Consider the following 20091-nt stretch of genomic DNA (forward strand, 5'->3'; position numbering starts at 1 on the left):
AGACTCACTCCCTCACATCCTTCTCCAAACGATATTATCTACAACAAAACAAAAGTCTCCCTTACTTTGAATTAATTGTTAACAAACTAAAACAAAAAAATTCTCAAACTATATATATTTTTTCTTTCTCTTTATTCTAATGTACTCTAAACTAAAAACCCAAACACCAAAAACTCACACATCCAGCCCTCGGGGGTCTGGGCCTCAACGCTTTGCAACACCAAAAAAACTGATATATAACTAAACAAACAAAACTACACTTCCCAACAAGAACTTTCTAAATTGACCATCTCTTCAAACAACAAATAATTTTATTATTTATTATTCATTTGTTTATAATTATAAATACTTTACTCATTAAATAAACATTTTTTTTCAATTTTCCCCCAAAGAAATCTTTTCCCAAACCAATTAAACAAAATAAAAAAACCACTTAAATTTTCTTTATTAAAAACCCTTTTCAAAACTTTTCTCCCAAATTTACCCAAAACCAGGAAAAATATCTATTGTGCATTATACATATATCAATGTAGTATATAAATATAAATTTGATAAAAATAGACATTAAAAAAATGTTTAATTACCATTTCAGGTAAAGGGGCTGTTTGGTGTTCATTAGGTTAGAGGTAGAGCTTTTAAATAAATAATGTAGAAATTAAAATGTACAAATCTATAATAAATACATTAAGATATAGATGTAAAAAAGAAATATAAGTAATATAAACATAGACATGTAGATTAATATTCAATATGAATAAGATATGTATAGATGTTATATATGCTGCTTCACCCCCTACTGCAAGGTCACCGATGACAGCAACACCCCTGCCGTGTTCACCAAAATCATATTGCCAATATTTCCAATAAATAGTACATACATCACGGCAGCCATGTAAATTCACCACACCTCATCAGCACATGCGCACTGCTGTCCCATCCACTAACCAACCCACACAGCCCTCCAAATAAACCACACCTCATCAGCACATGCACACTGCTGTACCATCCACTAACCAACCCACACAGCCCTCCAAATAAACCACACCACACAGGCCCACCAAAACACTTGTGGCACAGCATCCAGAAACCACACAAATGTACAGCACCGCGTTTGGCGAAAAATGCATGAGCAGAACCATTTTTAACCACAAATAAATGCACATCACCATAGTCAAGTGAAAATGCATCTGCAGACCACCATATCAAACCAGAAATACACATGAACCACCATAGTTACCTAAAAATAAATGCATAGCACCAAATGTGAACCAGAAAAACACAACCACCACCATTCCACTGCTGCTGGAATGGAGCGGCCCTCTCAGGAGGATCCTGGTGGCTTCAGGGCTTTGCGTCCACAAAGGAAAGGCATGCAGAAGGCAGCACCATCACGCCAGCCCTGTAGTCTGGACCTAGAAAGGCTTCCAATAAAGCAAGGTGCTGCTGTCCAGGGCAGTTGGAGTTGTTCTGTGCCTTCTTTGGGGGGGAAGAGCAAAGGCTGAGGGGGACAGGGTGGAGACTGGGGGGCTCCCGTGTCCCTTGGGGCACGCCGAGGTCCCCGCCAGAGGGAGGAACACGCTGTGCTGGAGGAGCAAGGTGAGCGGGGAATGGGGAGGGCTCATGCTGGGTACCCTTGCCCAGAGGGGACCCTGAGCTGCCAGGAAATTCCCTGGGAGGGCTGGGTGCAGAATCCAAAAACCTGTGGAGTTGTTCTGGTTTTTACGGTAGGTACTGGCAAGGGACAGGAATTGACCTCTCTAAATCCCCTTGGGAAGAAAACCCCCTCTCTGTGCACTCCGTCGTTAGGGTTTTGTTATGTCAGGAACGGCTTAGGGTTAAGAAAGTGGGTTTTGTCTTTCCACCTCTTACTTCCCTGTAAAATGGGAGTGTATAAAACACATGTGTGCATCCCTGAGGTATTAAAATGCACCGAGAGAAATTTCTGTGCCTAAGTTCCATAGAGACGAGCACATTCTGCACTCGGGGTTGAGTAGGGATTTATATTTTTGTCATTCTGACGTGTTAGCTGAAAGAATTGGGAGAGTTTCCAAGAGAAAGAAATGGAAATTTCAAAAAGCAGAACGTTAGAAAGAGAAATATATAAATGTATATATGTAAAAATAAATATAGGGAAGCAAGATAGATCTATATATAGAGAGAGAGAGCCATAAAAAAGAAAGAAATACAAGTAATCCAAGTCTAGACAAGCAGATTAATATTCAGTATGAAAACTATATGGATAGATGCTAATATAATATATTTTAATATCCGTTATGTGTGATATCTATGTGTATAGATAAAGAAGATCAATATGATAGAAATAAATATTACAAATATTTAAATGTAGGGGCTTTTTGTTTTTTATTTGGATAGAGGCGTGGCATTTAAATGAATAATATAGAAATGAAAATATACACATCTATAATAAAGAAATGTATATGGGGTGATAGATCGGGAGATATATAGATAGGGAGATATATAGATAGGGAGATATATAGATAGGGAGATAGATAGATAGATAGATAGATAGATAGATAGATAGATAGGGAGATAGGGAGATAGATAGATACATAGAGAGAGAGAGAGCGAGAGATAGAGAGATATAGCCATAAAAAAGAAATAAACACAAATTATCTATATCTAGACAAGCTGGTTAATATTCAATATGAAAAATACACGGATAGATGGTAATGTATTTTAATATCTGTTGTGCATTATATCTCTGTGTGTATAAATAAAGAAAATCAATATTATAGAAAGAGATATTATAAATCTTTCAGTCAAGGGAATTGCTGGTTTTCATTTGGTTACAGGCATGGCATTTAAATGAATAATATAGAAATGAAAATATGCACATCTACAATAAAGAAATAGGTATAGGGAGATATATATATATAGAGAGAGAGAGAGAGCCATAAAAAAGAAGTAAATACAGATAATCTAAATCTCGAAAAGTCAATTAATATTCAGTATGAAAACTATATGGATAGATGCTAATATAATATATTTTAATATCAGTTATGTCTGATATCTATGTGTATAGATAAAGAAGATCAATATGATAGAAATAAATATTACAAATATTTAAATGTAGGGGCTTTTTGTTTTTTATTTGGATAGAGGCATGGCATATAAATGAATAATATAGAAATGAAAATATACACATCTATAATAAAGAAATGTATATAGGGTGATAGATAGGGAGATATATAGATAGGGAGATAGATAGGGGGATAAATAGATAGATAGATAGATAGATAGATAGATAGATAGATAGATAGATAGAGCCATAAAAGAAGAAATAAATACAAGTAATCCAAATCTGGACAAGTAAATTAATGATCAGTATGAAAACTATATAGATAGATGGTAATGTACTTTAATATGTGTTATGCATTATATCTGTGTGTATAAATATAGAGGATCAATATTATAGAAAAATATGTTAATTTTTTTAAACAAGGGGCTTTTCTTTTTTTATTTAATTAAAGGCATGGCATTTAAATGAATAATATAGAAATGAAAATATACACATCTATAAGAAAGAAATATATGTAGTGAGATAGATAGATAGATAGATAGATAGATAGATAGATAGAGCCATAAAAGAAGAAATAAATACCAGTAATCCAAATCTGGACAAGTAAATTAATGATCAGTATGAAAACTATAGGGATAGATGGTGATCTACTTTAATATCTGTTATGCATTGTGTCTGTGTGTGCAAATATAAAAGATCAATATTATAGAAATAGATATTAAAAACATTTAAAACAAGGGTCTAATTGTTTTTTATTTGGTTAGAGGCTTAGAGGCAGGGCTTTTAAATGATTAATATAGAAATGAAAATATACACATCTATAATAAAGAAACGTATATAGGGTGATAGATAGGGAAATATATAGATAGGGAGATACATAGATAGATATATAGATAGGGAGATAGATAGATAGATAGATAGATAGATAGATAGATAGATAGATAGATAGATAGATAGATAGATAGATCGAGAGACAGATAGAGCGATAGAGAGATAGAGCCATAAATAAGAAATAAACACAAATTATCTATATCTAGACAAGCTGGTTAATATTCAATATGAAAAATATACAGATAAATGGTAATGTATTTTAATATCTGTTGTGCATTATATCTCTGTGTGTATAAATAAAGAAAATCAATATTATAGAAAGAGATATTATAAATCTTTCAATCAAGGGAATTACTGGTTTTTATTTGGTTACAGGCATGGCACTTAAATGAATAATATAGAAATGAAAATATACACATCTATAATAAAGAAATAAATATAGGGAGATAGATAGATAGATAGATAGATAGATAGATAGATAGATAGATAGATAGATAGAGCCATAAAAGAAGAAATGAATACCAGTAATCCAAATCTGGACAAGTAAATTAATGATCAGTATGAAAACTATATAGATAGATGGTAATGTGCTTTAAGATCTGTTATGCATTATATCTGTGTGTATAAATATAGAAGGTCAATATTATAGGAAAATATATTAATTTTTTTATACAAGGGGCTTTTCTTTTTTTATTTAATTAAAGGCATGGCATTTAAATGAATAATATAGAAATGAAAATATACACATCTATAAGAAAGAAATATATGTAGTGAGATAGATAGATAAATAGATAGATAGATAGATAGAGCCATAAAAGAAGAAATAAATACCAGTAATCCAAATCTGGACAAGTAAAGTAATGATCAGAAAAGAAAAAAATATAGGGAGCTATATATATATATAAATTGAAATAAAAACAAATAAATACAAGTAATCTAAAACTAGACAAGTAGATTAATATTCAATATGAAAAATATGTGGATAGACGTTCATTTTATATTTATATATAAATATTTACATTATTTATATTTTAATTTTTATATTGATTATGCATTATGTCTATGTGTATAAATATAGATCAATATGATAGAAATAAATATTAAATACAATTAAATGAGGGGGTATTTTGTTTTTTATTTGGTAAGCGGCAGGGCTTGCTAAGTTTCGATGCGGGGGTTTTTTGGGGAGTTCCTTGGAGAGGAGTTTTTGGAAGGGGGTTGCACACGTGGTTTCTTGCCTCGCTTCTCTGCACGTGCAGGGGCGCCCCCCCGCCCACCCCGGGCTGAGCTGTGCGGCAGTGCTGTTGCCTTGTGGGCACAGAGCGGTACTGCAGCTGTGCTCCTAGCCAGGTGGGACCGGGCGGGGCCGAGCCCAGCCGAAGCGTGCGGGCCCGAACCGAGCCGAAGCGGGCTGGAAAGAGCCGAACTGAGCGGAGCTGCGTCGGGACCCCACCCCGCAGGAGCCGGCCGGGAGGACCCCAGCAGAGGCGTTGACTCCAATGCCTGCCGCCGCAGGCGGGGCCGCCACCCAGCTACGGAGCCACTGAGCCCCGCTGCCATCATCCTCGCCCCGGGAAAGGCGGCGGAAAATCGGGCGGAGTGCTCGGAATCGGTCGGCATCGGCAGGTTTTTCGTTCACGCAAGTTAGACGTGCTGAGAGCAGCGGGGGCCTTAATTGTGCCATAACAAAGATGGCCGCTCAGCCGGAAGTGGCTTCAGCCACAACAAAGATGGTGGCGAGGAAGGGCGGAAGTGATGTCATGACACACACAGGATGGCTGCCCGGTCGTGGCTGGCTTGACCTTCCAAGGATGGCGGCCAAAAAGGCGGGAAAATGGAAGGACCCTGGGCAGTGGGTGCATGCTTTCGACTGCCTGACAAACACCCCGGCGCCGACGCCGCTCCGGTGCAATTTTCCATGGCTTTTCTGGCCGTGCGGACCCGGGCTGTGCGCTCGGCAGTGCCCGGGCCAGGCGCGAGCCGGTCGGGCACCGACAGGCAGCGGTGAAGACGCCTCTCTCTGCCGGGGTCCTTGCCGCGGCCGTGTTCTGGGGCTTCTGGCACTCGTGACGACCCGTACGTTGCTGCCGCTCCTCTCGCTCCGTTCTCTCCCCCACGGCCCGGGGAAATGGCGGAAACCCCAATGGCATCGGGACCGAACGGTCGCTCCCCAGCCCTGGGACCGAAGCAGCCCGAGGAGGTGGCTGCTCTGTGTGCCGGAACAGTGAGAGCGGCGGGTGGGGCGGGGGCAGGTTAGCAACCGAGTATATACCTGTAAGTATAAAGATGATCACAATAGATATTAAAAAATATTGAAGATAAAGGGGCTGCTTGGTTTTTATTTAGTTAGAGGCAGGGCTTTTAAATAAATAAGAAAAATACAAATAAATAAAATATTTAAAGAATGAATATATAAAGGTATAGAGAAACATATATATATAGACATATATATATATATGTAGGTGTAAAAATAAGTAATAGCAATATATACATATATATTGATTTATAATCTATAATATGATTTCTGTACGTATAGATGGTAATATGATATCTTTTAGGATATGTTATGTGTTATGTATATCAACAAGGTATATAAATATGATAAAAATTATATATTAAAATATTTTTAAATACCGTTTAAGATAAAGGGACTGTTTGGTTTTTATTAGGTTAGCTTCGGGGCTTTTAAATAAATACTACAAAAATAAAAACATAGAAATGTATATTAAATATATAAAGATATAGACATACGTGCAACCAGAAAAGTAAAGATATATAAGTAATGCCAATATATACAGATTTATATTTAATATATATTATTTATATTTATTTAATATATGTATTATATATATAAGAAATATATATCATTAAAATGTATATAATATATTTAATATATAATAACATACGTATACACATTAACATAATATATTTTGATACTTTATATATTGCATGTCATATATAAATGAATATAGTATATAAATTTAAACATGTGTGGTGGAAATAGATGTTAATTTGGTTTTTTTAAATTTTCATTGTTTTGGTATGTTTCTCGGAGGCAATCCTCCCCTTGCAGCTGCTGACAGCTCTTAAAACCTGTGTGCTTCGTGGTGTCTATTGCCCAGCTGGCAACGATTCCCTTGTGTTTGGTGCATTAAGTCACACCCAGCTGTGTGGGATGGCAGGTGAGCACATTGCCCGACCCTTTTAGCTTTTCTGGCTCACACGCAACTTCCTTTCCTTTTGGATATGGAAAACAGGGAAGAGAGGGTAGTGTGACATTAGCACTAATTTCTAGCAGATTTTTAACTGCCCCTGATGCTCGTTCATCTTTGCAGTGTGGGTTTTCATGCTGACAAATCCTCTGCTTTGCCTTCTGCTCACAGTCAGCTGGGCCCTTTATTAAACAGATTTATCTGCTACAAGGCTACGCAGAAGGATGGAAAGGAGGAACACAGGGGGAAAAAAAATAGATTCAAGGCTGTGCATTGATCATCTGATGTACTCTAGAGACAAACGTAGCTATCAGAGGTAACATGGAGCAGCCCTTCTGGCCTTTTCAGTTGTATTCAGAGAGATGTTTGCCTTCTGTGAATATCTGGGTGCTTGGAGTTCACTCTGATTTCAACAAGCCCATCAATAATAAAACATTGTATTGATAGAACAAGATCTACTTCTGTGAAGTTGTGGCTCCACAGAAAAGTGGCATAAAGAAGGTAGCTGGTTTATTTGTATGATATGTAGCTTTTTTAGGATGTTTTGTTCTTTATATGGCGTTAATTCCAAATACAAGCCTGTGAACTTTGTGTTCCCCTTTAGGGGCTGGTTCTGGGGTAACGAGGAAACACAAGGCCTAAACACCTCTGGCTTGTCTGTCCAAGGATCTGCCTCAATTGTGGCTCCCATCCTTCTGAAGAACTCTTCAGCACAGTGAGTTACCTTCTATAACTATTCATTGTTGTATTGTTGTTGTGAGACCTCATTGCTGGGTGAGAGGACCAGGGGAAATGAAAGGCTGTATGCCACTGTTACTTCATCACTGAATTCTTGCACTCTGTTAAAATCAAAACAAAAGGGATTTACACTGTCAGAAACACTTAACTGTAAGTTAAGGTAAAGGTCACAGTGCTAAAACCTAAGAGCAGATAGCGTTGAGCTCCTTTGTCTTCCTTCTCCAGCAGCTTTTGTGACTCCTGCCTCCAAGGTATCATCAGCTATCCCCTGGATCTTGCAGTGGAAGAGATGCTGAACCATCAGCTGTTCCATATTCTACACCATGTGTCTTTTTACCATGCTCCTCTGACAAGCATCTCTCCCTTCTCTGTTTCTTTGCAGACAAAAAGGGAGAAAGTGGGATTGCCTTTGTTCTTTTGCCTGTTAATAAAAAGGCCGCTTGTGGCTGTGTGCAGTGGCAACTGCATCACAGAATCTTAGAGGTGATTATTCACAAGTTAAGGAAATAATTCCTTTTTTTTTGTCACTGCTGCACTGAATTTCATAGGCGTGTCTGTGGCTTGATGCCTAAGATATTTAAAGCAGGTTTTATTCTTACAGGGGTTTTGCACACTAAAGTGTCTGCCCAGGTTTTATTTCCAAAAGTGAGGTATAGTGCTGGGTGTTTAATTTGGTATGTTACTTGTTCTGTTGTGTAAATAACTGCAGCTCCCTCCCTGTGCCTGTGTATTGCAGGGGCAGGTGAGCGCTGGTTCTAAAGGTGGTGATAATTAGGAAGAAGCTGTTTAAGCTTGGATAAATGTTTAGAAATCATTGATTAGATATTGCTGTGTAAAATGCTCGCTTGCGGTGAGCGACTTCTCCAGGGTCAAGCTGTTCAGGTATAAGCAATTTATTATAAGGGTAAAGAGAGGGGAGACCTGTGTCCACCCCCAGCCTCGGCATCCACGTGGTCCAGGGGAGGGGGGAGAGCAGGGGAGGAGAGGTTGGAAAAGGGGAGGGAGGGAGTAAGAGCAACAGAGGGAGAGCGGGGGAAACCAGGGAGGCTTAGGAGAGGGGGGGAGACAAGAGAGGGGTAAGAGGGGAAAAACCAAGAGGGTAAGAGTAAGAGAGGGAAAGAGTGGAAGAGGTAAGAGAGGGGGAGAGGGGAGCTGAGAGAGGAGTAAAGGGGTAAGAGAGAAGAGCCAAGAGGTACGAGAGAGGTTAAGAGAGAGAGGTTCAAGAGTGAAAAGCTAAGAGAGCAAAGTTCTTGTCACAATCCAATGTATCTTTTTCTACAGTGAATATTCTAATTCCCAGTATCCAATCACTATGAGATACACCCACTAAAGACTTTACATACAGTGTTGCATTTGAGGCTCTACAGGCTTTACAAGTTCTTTCCTTGCTTCTTGGCCTTTGGGCTTTCTGTCAGCAGAAGGGCATTTTTTTATCAGCAGGGATTTTCCTTTAGCTGGCTAGGCTATTGTTCTCTGGTCATATAGTAACCAGTACTCTGTATCTTATGACTCAAAGCAGGCTTTCATTTCTACTTCGATTCTAGCCTTCTTTTTTCAGAATGTTCTGCCAAACAATCACATTCATAAGGTTTCTCTGTTTCACCCTCCTCAACAGGCAGCGAGTTGTGCTGCGCTCTGATAATTCCATACTCAACCTGTTCCTCATTTCTTAAAGGTTCACTTCAGCCTTGAATCAGCAGGTCCCTAGGTCCTGCTTCCACAGGATCATCTGGGCCCAGCACCAGAGAAAAGGACTCGTGCCACTCCCGGTCTTCGTTGGACACGATCTCCACCTTAAACATGATGTGGGCCACACCTGACAACAGTTCAGAGACACGGGGGTTACTGTGCAAGTCAGAGCCTCAGCCACCACGTCACCAGCTCGGCTCCTTTCGGCTCTGCTGGCAGCAAGGGCAGAGTTTGCAGGGAGGGGAAGAAGCAAAGACGTGACTGAGAACATTCAGTCAGCATCTCAGTCCCCCCTGCCCCGAGAGGAGGCAGATCCCTGTGAGCTCCCAAGGCCCCCTCCCATCCCTTCTCCTCCCTGACCTTCTTCCCTCCCTCCTGCACCACGAAGAGGGGGCTGGTGCCGTCGGAGACGGTGAGGGTGAAGCGGTCCCTGAGCGCGCTGCCGCCGCGGTGCCTGCAGCTGCCGCGTTTCTGGTAGATGTGATGTCATCCGTGGTGAAGGTGGTGGCCTGCAGAGGACGCTGCCCGCGGCCGCTGCGTTCCATAAGCCCGTGCCGGGGCGGCTGCACCGCCCCGAACGTCAGGGACTCCACCTGTGCCCGGACATGGAGGGGCAAAGCTGGGGACACGACCTCAGGACACTGCCCTTCCAGCTCAGGAGGCCCGGACAGGGATTCTGGCCAGGCAGCTCCCCTGCGTTGGTGTTCCCAACACAAGGGTTAGCACAGAACATTCCTGGTTCTCCCTGAGCCCCGCCCTGTCCTTGTCCCTCTCCCAAGGGATTTTGTTTTGTAGGTGTCTCCCTATAAAACAAGGCACATCCTACTGAATTCCTGCTTCAGCTGGTCTGAGACAGCTCCCACCCACCCCTGTGCCTGCTCCACGAACACAAGAGCAGCCCCCAGTCCTGCAGCCATTCTGGGCAGTGTGTCCCTTGCCACTTCTGCCAGGGCAAAAACCTTGGGGGCAGGATTTTGGCTCAGGCAGCCAGATCTCTTGCTGCAGGGGAAACAGCAGTGAGATAGAGCCAGTGTTAGACAGCTCAGCCTCTGGCCAGACCCAGGAAGAAGAGGAAGTGCCATTTCCATCCATGCTGAGCATAAATTCAGCGTTAAGTCTTTAAACACAAGCCCAGATGTGCAGCACAAGAGGGGAGCAAGGAGGCTGGGGGTGGTCCTGCCTTACCTCTGTGTCAGCATCTGTCGCTTTGAGCTCAAACTCCGTGATGGTTTTTCTCACCCCTTCCTGAACTGTCATCCCAAAGATTTGCACGATGGGCAAGGAGTCATCCACGGGGTTTATGGTGATGTCAAATGTCTGGCTCACCTCGGACAGGAAGAAAAGCTTCCCTTGCCGAATTCAGCCTTCCAAGAGTGTGACTTCACCGCAAGAGCACAGCGATCCCCAGTTTGGGTCTCTTCATTTCAGCCTTGTCTGAGCTGCTAAGCCCAGATCACTTCTTTATCCCTCCCCACTCATTAATTCTCCCTCTTTCTGTGATATTTACGGACATCCACTTTCCCTCCCTCTCTCACTCAGTTTTGCCCCTCTCCCTCTATGTGCTGCTAGACTTCTTCTCTTTCAGGAAGCAGGAAAAAGGCATTTCTTCAGGGGCTGGCTGTCGTCACTACGCTGTCAGTGCACTGGATCAAAGCCGAGCTCCAGGAACAGTTGGCAAGCAGCTGAAAACCAGGCACCCAGCTCTTGGTGAGCCCACAGGGCAGGTGGCTCCCTGTTCCCTGCACAGGCCTTCCTCCCTCCCTGACCTGAGCAATGTGGGAAATCCCACAGCAGGAGAAGGAGGAACAGCCACATCTGCCCACTCAGGCAAAAGTCAGGCTGGGACTGACCTCGTTTGTCCCATCAGACACAGAAAAGGTGAAGGCATCCGTGTGCTTTTCCTCCTCACTGGTGTGGACGTACTGGATGCTGCCAGAGGCCAAGTCTGCCTGGCTGAAGGAACTAATTCTTGTCCCTGGAAAATGAACAACAGGGAGGAAATGTGCAGCAGAAAGAGCAAGGCAGGGAAAAACTACAGGAAGCAGGACATATTTAGGCATGAGGACTCGGTTTTGGCTGGTTCTGATCCAAGTCAGGCTGCCCCGTGAACCCTCAGCTGAGCCAGGGATTTAGCTGGCACAGAGCCTCCTAAAATTTCCTTCTCAAAAAGAAGTCCAGGCTTCTTTTCATCTCCTCCTGTTGGGAGTGGGCCTCCTGGGGCAGAGAAGCTGGGAGAAAAACTGTCCATGTAACACTTGGATTGTCGCTGCTGGGCAGGACTAAGCCAACCGTGGCATCACTGGGGATGAACCGAAGGCCTCCTGGCCTCACAGCAGTTTTCCAAAATGCCTTCCAAGCATCTCTTCTCTCTGCCCTTCCTTATACCCCTGCATTTAGTACCCAGTCCCATTTTCAGCACTGATTTATAGTGACATCTTTACAGCCCATTAGGTGTGACACAGCCACAGAAAGGTACCTGACAAGCATTTTAAAAAACACTTGAGCATTTTTAAATCTCTTTGCTGCGGTCAACAGTTTTTACTGCTGCTGTCAACCAACATCCTGACAAGAAGTTTGACACCAATATATCACACTAAATGGCTGCTGACAAGTGCTGGCCACACTACAGAAGACACCAGGATCTGATTTAAATAAACGAGCCACAATGGAACGATCAGCTAATATTTCCTCCGAGCTCATCAGCTGGAAAGGTTTGGGTTCTCTTTTGAACACTTCAGTACTCTCTCCTTAGGCTTAGGTCATTTGAATCATTACAGCTACTTCTCAGTCTGTGACTCGGTAGCCTTATTGGTTCCTCACAGACATGAAAAAGCAGAGAAATCAGAATCATCATCAGATTTTAAATAACAGGAGGAATAAAGCCCTTAATTCAAGTCTCCAAAGTACAAGATTCGCTGGTTAGTTTGCAATTTAGACAAAGATACTGCAAGTTTTTAATTTACTCTCACAGCAGGGAGTAGTTTGCTTATTATAACTCATTCACTATTCCTGCCCTTTCAACATGTTTTTGTGAGAAGATGAGGCAAACCACACACCCAAACTGAGCTGTACAGGGACCGTCTGCATCTTGAAAACACAGAGCAGATATTTCCGCTTTCATCTCACGTTAACGAGAAATCTAAAGCTAAGAAGAAATACAACCTTAGATGAATATAATAAAATCAGAAGAGCGTATTTTATGACACCACAGATCAAGATTAATTCATCAGGGAGAGGCAGCACACTCACACAGTCAGCAGAATAACAGCAGGGTGGAGCTGCTCCCACTCCAAGGCAAGAGCCTGCAAGGCCCATCCTTTGGGGACTCGTCTTTTGTGTGAAGGCACATTGTCTAGCAGAGGAAGAGGTTGGTACCTGGTGGAGCAGGGCCAAGATTCCATTTTCCCCAGGCAGCTCCCCCTGCATGCTGTAGCGCTGGCCAGGACTGGGAGAGGAGGGGGAGTGTGTTCAGCACTGCTGCTGGAACGGAGTGGCCCTCTCAGGAGGATCCTGGTTGCTTCAGGGCCTTGCTTTTCCACTGGTTTGTGTCCACAAAGCAAAGGCATGCAGAAGGCAGCACCATCACCCCAGCCCTGCAGTCAGGAGTCCATCAGCTTTCCCCACAGTGAACGTGGTTAAGGTCTCCTTAACCAAAGGAAAACTCAGCACCACTACAGATGTACAGAACAGCAATTTATCCACTCCGACACACTTTTCCCATTATGTGTCCAGAAGACTCCAAGTACCGACTTTACATGTCCAGAAGCGTGGCCAAAGCCACACATACAGAGCAACACCAAGTTCTCACGGTGTACCAAGAGAAACAAAGATTTAATAATATTATTTCTTAGACAACTGCTGGGGATGAAGTCAAATGTAAAGAAAAAATGGAAATGTAAAAAATCATGGATGCTAGTGCACACGGATAGAGAATTTCTGCTTTTGAGCTCCGCAGATGTTTTTTTTCTTTCCTCTTTCCCTTCTTGTGTGAGCTGCCTTTGAGTCAGTTATGTTATGTTGAGCTCTTGTGGGCACAGAGCGGTACTGCCGCTGTGCCCCGACCGGGGCCCTGCCTCGCTCCGCTGGGTGACGGGGGGGAGGCGGCAGCGGGAGGTACAGCAGTTTCGCGGCTGCCGAGCCTGGGGAGGGAGTGAGCGGGGCGGTGTCTGTAAATAGCAGGGAGGGGTGAAATAGCGTTAAGTGTGTAAAGTGACATGGCTGGGAGCAGGGACACTGCGCTAAAAGGAGCGGCGGCCGTGCAGGCCGGCGGCTAAGAATAGCAGCAGTGGCAGGCGGCAGATCAGTTTCAGCTTCACGGACGGACTGCGGGGAGAAGGACGGTGAGCAGCGGACCCGCAGGAGGAGAGGGGCGGGCACTTAGGTATTTTGCTAAGGTGTTTACCTCGGCCAGCACCTAACTGGGCAGTCCAAGTCCCCACAGAAGAGGAACCGCTGCGAGGGAAGAGGCGCTCAGAGCCCGCAGCGAGCTGTGCACGCCCTCCCCACGGCCGCTCCCTGCTCCGCGCTGCCATCGCAGCTTTGCGAGCTGGCACCACACCCGGGCCAGCTGGTGGCTACGCCCCTCCCCGCCCCCTGCCCCGAGTGCCGCTGGGGCGCTCCGATAGAGGCTCTGCGGGGGCCTTTTAGGCGGGACCAGGGCAATAGAGAGGGCCGGAGAAGGGGACGGGAGTCTGGCGAGAGGGGCCCAGGGCGATCGTGGACCCTGCGAGCACCCCTGGCTTTGCCTAACTGAGCACCTCGCGCTCCCATGGGCCGCAGCCTCAAAGCTTCCGCCAATCCTGGTGGATTGGTTCTAGGTCAGGGTTCTAGGTTATGGTTCTAGGTCAGGGTTCTAGGTTATGGTTCTAGGTCAGGGTTCTAGGTCAGGGTTCTAGGTTATGGTTCTAGGTCAGGGTTCTAGGTCAGGGTTCTAGGTCAGGGTTCTAGGTGGCCAATCACAGCCGCCCTTTGAATCCACGCGCGGTCCCGCCAAGCTCAGCCCGCTCAGTCGCGGCCCGTTCCCGCTCCCCCGTTTTGCTGGGGTGCCGCTCCGGCCGCTGTCGCTTTGGGAGCCGGCGGAGCCGAGCTGCCGCAGCCCCGAGAGGTGCTGCTGGGTCCCGGGAAGGGTGGGCGGGGGCTCCCCGTTCAGGTCCCGGCCGTAACTTCGCCCAAAGAAACGGGGAGAAGGGGGGGAGCGGGCGGGATCGCGGGAGCGGGGCCTGAGGGGACAGCGGGGGGTCGCGGAGGCGAGCGCGGCGGGAACGGGCGGGCTGGGATTGGCGGGCCCGGAGCTGCCTCGGGCTGTGATTGGCTGGGCTGGCCGGCCGTGGGCTATAAATAGCGTGAGCTGGAGGGGTGTGGGCGTTAGTTCGGCGGCGAGCGGTGGAGAGGTGGCGGTGGGCGGTGGCGGAGAGGCGGCGGCGGGCGAGCGGCGGCGGCGAGCGGCGGCGTGAGCGATCCAGGGGGCGCCGGTGCGCCAGGACGGGAGCCCTGTGCTCACTGAACTGGGGAGCGCCGGTGAGGTCGGGTGCCATGCCCGCGTCTGCTGGGGCCAGCATCTGGGGGCCGGCGGTGTCCTGGGGCGGTGGGGCCGGTCGTGGCCAATTCTTTCTGCCACGTCCTGGGCTTTTCGGGCGGCCGGAGGCGGGTGCGGGGTCTGGAGTGGCACAGGGAGACGAGCTGCTGCTTCTGCGGGACAGAGAGGAGCTGTTTTGTAGTTTCTGGATTGAAGACAATGTTTAAAATATCGAGAATAAAGCTGGGTTTTTTTCGTTTTTATTATTTTAGTTTGATTTTATTTAAAATAATAATGATTTTCTTTATTACGTTGCTTTGTTTTGCTCGTTTTATTAAAATAATAAAATTATTATTAATTATAATTACTTTTAAGAAGATATATTGTTATCCTTATATGTATTAGTTTAACTAAGTATTAATAAATAATGATTAAATATTATCTACTATTATTAAATACTATTTGTTAATCATTATTTAATTAAATATTTATTATTTATTAGCTAATATTTATTATATTTATTAATTATTAATTAAATCTTAAATAAATATAAATTATTAATTAATAAAATATTGATTATTAGTTCATTATTATTTATGATTTAATTATTAATTACATATTATTATTAATTAATTATTAAAATTAATTACTTTAGGGGCTTTTTTGCTGGATAGCTAATGTTAATTCAGTAGAGATTGTGGGGCTGGGGCTGAAACACCCATTGTGGGACCAGTGGAGACATAAAGCCCCAGGGTGTGGAATAAAGACCTTGGCACTGGAATCATGCCTAAACCAATGTGGGGCAATGGAAATACTGAGGCTGGAGCTGGATAAATGCCATGGGGGAAGGGGATGAAGCTGCAGCTCAGGGCCTGCAGGAGGTGCCTGGGGGATTAGCAGCCCCTGTCTGCTGGTACCAAGGAGAGTCTGAGGGTCTGGGGGCTGGCAGGGCCCAAGGGCACCTTTTGGGATGGGGGAGCAGGGGCCCAATGGCTATTCCCAGCCCCTGGTTCTGCCGGGGGGGGGGTGAGGGGGGGGCCTTTGGGCAAGTGCTGGGCTGAGACCCAGGGGGAAGGGGAAGGTACCTGTTGGGCTTGAGGCCTCAAGTGTCCCCAAAGTTGGGCTCCCATTAGGGTGGGTAGGACAGTATCTAGAGACATTGAAGTGATAATAATAACTGATTTGTGGCCTTATCAACAGCCCCGGGCTGCAGTGAGAAGCAGGAGCAGCTTTCAGCCACCAGTAGTGGGAAGGTGAGGAGCTGGAACTGAGGAAGCAGAGCTGGAGCAGACAGAAACATGGTAGGGTTTAGAATAAAACTGTTGTGGGGCTGGGATAAGGAATATGGAGCTGGGATGCAAACTGCGTGGCTGGAGCTGAAGTCAGAGTAAGGGCTGGGATAGGGCCTTGCAAAGCTGTTCCTGCAGTAAGGATGGTCAGGTTGGGGCTGGAATGTGGGTTCAAGAGCTAAACTCAAACCACAGAGAGCTAGAGCTAAAACAGAGATCCTGCCTGGAGAGCCAGAAAGCAGCATGATGTGTCACTGCTGGGAAGATGAGGAGGCAGAAGCGCAGCACAAGAGCTGGCAGTCAAATAAAGCTTGTGGGACTGAAGCTGAAATCACTGGGGCTGGGATGGGGACTGCTGCAAACACTGTTCTGAGGGGATAGTGACTGTACATGTGGGAAGCAAGCATAGAATGGTACACAACGGGGCAGGCTGTAAATACAGTAAACATTGCTTTGGGGTTGGGATGGGGTGGGAGTGGCATTTCTCAGCCTGGAGGTGAAACCTCAGAGCTGGAACCAAGAAAAAAGACCCTTTATCTCAAACTGGAGCAGCTTCACCTACCAGAGAGGGGGAAAAAGAAGCAGATGTGGAGCTGGAAGAAGAGAGCTTGCAGTGAAATAAAGCATGTGGGCCAAGAGCTGAAATCACTGGGGATGGGAAGGGCTCTCCAGGGCTAGAGCTGAATTCACTGTGGGGCTGGGATAGGGACTGATAATGCGATTGCCACTGTAGGATCTGTGTGCTGGAATCACTGTAGGCCTGTGATATGGATGTTGGGGCTGGGTCCTGTGACTAGCAATGGAACAAGATGGGTAGGGCCAAAAAAGGGCACTGTAACAGGGGACCTGTAAAGCTGCCAATGCCGGGATTTTGCCTGCGTCTGTGATAGCCACTGTAGGGCTGCTGCTGAAATCACTGTGGGGCTGGGATATGGATTGATAATACGATTGCTACTGTAGGATCTGTGTGCTGGAATCACTGTAGGCCTGTGGTATGGATGTTGGGGCTGGGTCCTGTGACTGGAAATAGAACAAGACAGTCAGGGCCAAAAACAGGGGACTGTAACATGGGAGCTGAAATGCTGGCAGTGCTGGGATTTTGCCTGCGTCTGTGATAGCCACTGTAGGACTGGTGCTGAAATCAATGTGGGGCTGGGATATGGATTGATAATGCGATTGCCACTGTAGGATCTGTGTGCTGGTGTGGTAGTGCATATTTCTGGGAGTTACTTTGTTTTCTCTGTGACGTGTTTTTCCCCTCCCCTCCCTATCCCTAAAACGTTACCCCATTGGTTGGTGCTATATGTCCCCCCCGCCCCTCTCCCGAGGTTTGAAAGAGTCCGGGAAAGAGTAACCCGTGCTCTTCTCTCTCTGGCAGCTAGCCAGAATAAACATCCTCCGATCTCCCGGAGGGAGAAGCAGCACCTTTTTGGTCTTTTCTCGGTCTCGAAGGGCCTCCCTGACCCCTCCATTCGACAGAGCTAGCGTGGATTTACTTCGGGGGGCAAAGGGAAGGTCTCTTCATGCTGGAATCTCTCTAGGCCTGTGATATGGATGTTGGGGCTGGGTCCTGTGACTGGAAATAGAACAAGATGGGTAGGGCCAAAAAAAGGGGACTGTAACATGGAAGCTGAACCTCTGGCAGTGCCGGGATTTTGCCTGCGTCTTTGATAGCCACTGTAGGGCTGCTGCTGAATTCACTGTGGGGCTGGGACATTGACTGTGGGGTGGGCTTCTAGGCCCTAGGGTGGGACCTGAAATGTTGCCGAGCTGAAGACAGGAGGAAGATCCTGCGCCTTGAACCTGGAGAAGTTTCAGCCAGCAGCATTGAAGAAACACGCATCTGGAGCTGGAAGAACAGCTTGCAGTGAAATAAAGCTTGTGGGCCAAGAGCTGAAATCACTGTGGGGCTGGGATAGGGACTGATAATGGGATTGCCACTGTAGGATCTGTGTGCTGGAATCACTGTAGACCTGTGATATGGATGTTGGGGCTGGGTCCTGTGATTGGAAATAGAACAAGATGGGTAGGGCCAAAAAAATGGGACTGTAACATGGGAGCTGAAATGCGTTAGGGTTAGGGTTAGGGATTTTGCCTGCGTCTTTGATAGCCACTGTAGGGCTGCTGCTGAATTCACTGTGGGGCTGGGATAGGGACTGATAATGCAATTGCCACTGTAGGATCTGTGTGCTGGAATCACTGTAGGCCTGTGATATGGATGTTGGGGCTGGGTCCTGTGACTGGAAATAGAACAAGATGGGTAGGGGCAAAATAATGGGACCGTAACATGGGAGCTGAAATGCTGGCAGTGCTGGGATTTTGTCTGTGTCTTTGATAGTCACTGTAGGGCTGCTGCTGAATTCACTGTGGGGCTGGGACATTGACTCTGGGGTGGGCTTATAGGCCCTAGGGTGGGTGCAGGGTCTGGAGTGGCACAGGGAGACGAGCTGTTGTTTCTGCGGGACAGAGAGGAGCTGTTTTGTAGTTTCTGGATTGAAGATAATGTTTAAAATATTGGGAATAAAGCTGGGGTTTTTTCGTTTTTATTATTTTAGTTTGATTTTATTTAAAATAATAACGATTTTCTTTATTACATTGCTTTGTTTTGCTCATTTTATTAAAATAATAAAATTATTATTAATTACAATTACTTTTAACAAGATATATTGTTATCTTTATATGTATTCGTTTAACTAAATATTAATAAATAATGATTAAATATTATCTACTATTATTAAATACTATTTGTTAATCATTATTTAATTAAATATTTATTATTTATTAGATTGTTATTATTTACTAATGATTATTTAATACTATTAAATATTAATTAAATGTTACTTATCAATAATTATTTAATTAAATATTTAATATTTATTTGTTAGTTAGCTAATATTTATTAATTATTATTTATTGATTATTAATTAAATATTAATTAAATATTATTTATTAATCATTAAGTAAATATTGATTAATTATTTAATTGCACGTTATTATTTATTGTTTAATTATTAATTAAAACTCTAGGTGATTTCCAGGAGCAAACAAAAGGCGATAGTCAAGGTGCTTGTGAACTGGTGTTAAAAGACAAATTCTTCATTGTCAGTCCAGCTACCATCCTTGTTCAGTTAAACTCTGCAACAGATCTCCCACAAAGGTAATTTTCTGCTTCTCTGGCTTAATTCTATTCATCTTTTAGAGAGTAATTAGCACCGCTTGGTGTTCTTTTAAGCCCAACTAATTGCACCTTGTTTTAGGAGAGAAAGTTAATGCCTCTCCAAGTAGGTTAGTGCAGCAATTTATGATGAGAGCTGGGACCAGGCAGAGGTGTGGACCAGGGGCACCATTGCTGCTGCTGCTGCTGCCGCCACCAGAAGCCTGGTGCTTGCTCCATTGCAAAGGTTTCCCAGTTTTAATTTGAGCTGTTTTCTGGATGCTGTGGCTGGCAGCAGTGAGCCCACATTGCCAGCGGCTGCCTCTGCTACTCAGCAATGGTCAGAGGGGTGCAGGACAGACTTGATTGCGCCTGGAAGTGTGTGGCAGCAGAAGGATGCCCACAGCACACCATGGTCACATGGTTATAGAGTCATAGGGGATGGTCACAGGGCCACCACCTGCCACACAGTCAGAGGGGCTCAGCCAGGACCAGCTCTAGTGCCACCAGGGAGGCAGAAGGGGCTGGATGTGGCTGTGAGGCAGTGGTGTGACCCTTACAGGGAAGTCCTCCTCTGGGATAGTCACTTTGTAGTGATATCTGTAGGTCAAGACTCCTGCTAC

The 20091-nt window shown here is 44.8% G+C and overlaps 2 long non-coding RNA genes across 4 annotated transcripts; one reads left to right on the forward strand and one right to left on the reverse strand.

The window, feature by feature from the left end:
* Window positions 1-4986: 4986 nt before the first annotated feature.
* Window positions 4987-14027, reverse strand: LOC147656076 (uncharacterized). 2 transcript variants are annotated; one of them, XR_015280385.1, is made up of 4 exons: window positions 9871-14021; window positions 9477-9637; window positions 7808-7922; window positions 4987-6143 (listed from the first exon to the last, which is right to left on the reverse strand). It is a non-coding gene; the product is annotated as an uncharacterized LOC147656076 (long non-coding RNA). The 2 variants fall into 2 exon arrangements; XR_015280386.1 differs by lacking the exon at window positions 4987-6143 and having other exon boundaries at window positions 7579-7922; window positions 9165-9637; window positions 9871-14027.
* LOC147656077 (uncharacterized) lies at window positions 5906-12192 on the forward strand. 2 transcript variants are annotated; one of them, XR_015280388.1, is made up of 3 exons: window positions 5906-6145; window positions 6927-7053; window positions 7688-12192. It is a non-coding gene; the product is annotated as an uncharacterized LOC147656077 (long non-coding RNA). The 2 variants fall into 2 exon arrangements; XR_015280387.1 differs by lacking the exon at window positions 5906-6145 and having other exon boundaries at window positions 6829-7053.
* Window positions 14028-20091: the final 6064 nt, after the last annotated feature.

This window comes from Cyanistes caeruleus, chromosome 1 (genome assembly GCF_971803275.1).
Source record: "Cyanistes caeruleus chromosome 1, bCyaCae1.hap1.1, whole genome shotgun sequence".
Lineage (NCBI taxonomy): Eukaryota > Metazoa > Chordata > Aves > Passeriformes > Paridae > Cyanistes > Cyanistes caeruleus.